The sequence below is a fragment of the Callospermophilus lateralis genome, chromosome 5, assembly GCF_048772815.1.
Source record: "Callospermophilus lateralis isolate mCalLat2 chromosome 5, mCalLat2.hap1, whole genome shotgun sequence".
Taxonomy (NCBI): domain Eukaryota; kingdom Metazoa; phylum Chordata; class Mammalia; order Rodentia; family Sciuridae; genus Callospermophilus; species Callospermophilus lateralis.
The window spans coordinates 122,338,549-122,342,381 of NC_135309.1; the positions used below are offsets into that span (position 1 = coordinate 122,338,549).

Here is a 3,833-nt window from a genome sequence, read left to right on the forward strand (position 1 = left end):
TCACAGCCTCTACAGAAATGTTTGTAAGACAATTAAGGTAATTCTGTGATTCTAACTACTGCTCAAAGAAAAATTTCAACAATTTATTTATTCATTTTTTTCAGGGCCAAGGATCTAACTTAGGGCCTTGCATGTTCTAGGCAAGTGCTTTGCCACTGAGCTAAATTCCCAACCCATGCAACAATTTAAAGATCTTAATTGGCTTTATTTTCTATTCTGGAATCAGGCAATCCTTCATCCCATAAAACAGAATAAGTGTTCCCAATTGTAGAATCAAAAGTAAAGCCAATTAAGTGTTTCAAGTTGTTTTGTCCTTTGACACTACCACTAACATTCTGGTAAATTACTCTTTACTCCTTGTAATGTATTTAAGTTTTTTAATGTACTCAAAGTATACAGTAATCAGTATTTTGAGTTTTTTCTCCCACTTATGAATCTTCATGCCCTTCTTTCTATTCTGCCTCCCTTGGTGGTATAGAGCCTTAATATAGCAGTAATTTTTTAGGGACTTTATAAAGTTTACACATACATTTATTATAATTAAACAACAAGTCCCAAAGGATGAAACATTGGTTGCAATTTTCCAGTATTATAACAGCTCTAGAAAAAATATTTCCATTACTACTATGGATTGTTTCTTTAGAATAAATTGACAAGTATACAAGAAGTAATTGCAGCACTAAAAGATGGCGGGGGAAGAGCAAAGAAAAATATCTTTTTGGATCCAGAAAATCTCCTGAAAAAGAGGAAGGCTTATCAGGTCCTCAAATCTACCCAGGCAAATTCAGGTGCTTTTGGCAAAGAAGAAGAGAAAAGGGAGAGTTCAGATTGAAGTGACTAGAATCATTCCTACATGATTCCAAGGGTACCTCAGAGGACTAGACGTGAAACCTCATACTTTGGAAATGCCTGATAAACATTCTTTGGCCTTTGTTGTACGCATCCAAAGGATTGATGGAGTGAGTTTACTGGTGCAGAGGACCATTGCAAGACTTTGTCTGAAGAAAATATTTAGTGGTGTCTTAGTTAAAGTCACCGTACCAAAACCTAAAGTGCTACAGATAGTAGAATCTTATGTGACCTGGGGATTTCCAAATCTGAAGTCTCTCCGGGAACTCATCTTGAAATGTGAACAAGCAAAAGTTGAGAATAACACCTTCCCCCTTACAGACAACACAGTGATTGAGGGAGCACCTGGGGAATTTTGATGTCATTTACCTGGAAGACCTCATTCATGAAATTGCCTTCCCTGGGAAGTATTTCCAGGAGATCACTAGGTTCTTGTGCCCTTTCCACCTCTTTGTGACCCATCATGCTACCAAAAATTGAGTGGACTTCCTCAAGGAGATGGGCTTACCTCGCTATCTGGGTGAATGCATCAATCAGCTAATCTTCCAGCTGAATTAAACCTAGAATATCTGAAAGCAGTGCATTGGAAGTGTATTTTTTTGTCTGATAAAATTGTTATCAAGTATCTTCAGAGAAGATTATTTTTTTTGCCTTAATAAACTGGAAGGAAGGGATTGGGGAAGAGACAGTAGGTTATGATTATGGCAGGCACCTCTCATCTCAGCCTAGTTCCAAGGAAAATTCCATTGGCTTCTACATTGACCACCTCTGCCTCTGAAATTCACACACACCATGGAGGAAGGAGTCCTGATTTGTCACATCTTCTATCCTGGAGTTTAATGTTGGTGAATGAATAACGCAAGCATGTATACAAGGCCCCCTAAGACTCTCGCAGCAGTTGTCCAAGTCCAGGAGCATTCTTGAATCTAGAGATCCCAAGAGCCTTGTTTTTTTGTGTTTTTTTTTTTTAAATTAATTTTTATTGTTGGTTGTTCAAAACATTACATAGTTCTTGATATATCATATTTCACACTTTAATTCAAGTGGGATATGAACTCCCATTTTTACCCCATATACAGATTGCAGAATCACATCAGTTGCACATCCATTGATTTACATATTGCCATACTAGTGTCTGTTGTATTCTGCTGTCTTTCCTATCCTCTACTATCAAGAGCCTTGTTTTGAAAAGACTTCAAATACTTAAGGAAGAAAAGCAAGCTCGTGTGTGTGTGCGCGCGTGCGTGCATGCGCGCGTGCGCACACACATACACACACACACACACACCAAAATTGACAAATACAATTACTCAGTCAGGAATTACAAGTAATTTTAAACCTTGTAATAGATTTTGTTAGTTTAAGCACACACTTGGGGAAATATTTCACCTTACCAAAAGCTAAAACCAAAGCAATCTATCATTTTTGACATTCTATCAGTTTGGCTTACCAAATTAGCCAAAAAAATGGAGAAGGGAAAGAAAAAATATTGACCTTAGTGAGTAATTATGAAGTTTTATGAAGTAATTTGAAAGAACATATAAAGGGCCAAAGGCATTTTTTTTTAAACCTTGATTGCAACATTCTTAAGGGACATTGCCAAAGTTAGAGCATGTTCAAGCAAAGACATGGACTCCTATAACCTAAAAACAAGCAGCCTTCAGTTGACTATGACCATCATAAACTTAGCAAACAGGACATTACATTACAAATTCTATGTTTAATAAAAAAAGATTTAATTTCTCATCAAAACAATGAAATTGTGCAAGAGAATTATTCTCATCCACTATATAACTTGAACAAATAATGGAATTTCCAACTTCAATTTCTTGACCAAAAGGTGACTTTAATTATTGATTAAAAATGAAAATGTGAGGGCTGGGATTGTGGCTCAGTGGTAGAGTGCTTGCCTAGCATGTGTGAGGCACTGAGTTCAATTCTCAGTGCCACATATAAATAAGCAAAATAAAGTCCATTGATAACTAAATACACACACACACACACACACACACACACACACACACACATATATATATATATATATATATTTTTTTTTTTTAAGACGCTGTAGCCACAGAGGCCACTGCTGTGCCAGAGGTTTCTTCTCTGGGCACAACCTTGGTTACCTTGGAGGTGAATTCTGATGCTACCTCTGTGATCGCTGCCACTGAACCGGAAGTACCCTGTTAGTCAACTGTCCCAGCACCACTACTGCCATTGCTGCTGCCTCTGATTCCACTGCTGCCAGCCCAAGATCGCCTGGAGGTCTTCTTTCTGGGTGCTGCTGCCACAGAAGAAGCCACTGCACCAGATGCAACTGAAGCCAAAGACACTTCTGCTGACCCTGGGAGATGGCCTGGTGATGGTGCCCCCACAGTTGCAGTTGCAGATGCCACTGTAGCCCCAGATACTGCTGACCCTCTCACTGCCTGCTGCCAACAACCACTGCCACTACTGCTGCTACCATGTCCTAGAGGACTGCTTCATGGGAGACTCCAGGTTTGGTAGCACATGGCTGCACCCATTTTGGGACACCAGCCAGGGCCTGGGGCCTGGATGCCTGCAGGTTTACTACCACCAGAGCTTCTGTATGGGGGCTCCAGCTGGTAGCTGCCTGTGAGTTTGGAGGATCCTGGGGTCTTCTGCTGAGAGTGCTGGTGGCCCTTGTCTTGCTGCTGCATCTCGGGGTTGCTCCTTTGCATCAATGTTTCCCTGGTTGTCTCCCTACAAGTAGGAGCAGCATTGAGATCTTGGGACTGCAGTGTGGCCAAGCCTGAGGTATCTGAAGCCCAGATTGGTGGGATAGAGACTGGGTTTGCAAGGACTGATCTGGGTTTGGTGATCCTGATGATGTGAAAGACAGGGCTGAGAAACTGTTGAACACTGACAGAGACAGTTCAACTTTCCAGCAAGATCCGCTTTATTTTATTTTTTGATTCACTAATCACTCTACCATATCTGGAACAGGATGTTTTTTATGCATC

The 3,833-nt window shown here is 40.3% G+C and overlaps 1 pseudogene; it reads left to right on the forward strand.

Annotated features, from left to right (window-relative positions):
* Nucleotides 1-686: 686 nt before the first annotated feature.
* LOC143399423 (ribosomal protein uL30-like pseudogene) lies at nt 687-1,407 on the forward strand (annotated as a pseudogene).
* The last annotated feature ends 2,426 nt before the right edge of the window (nt 1,408-3,833 follow it).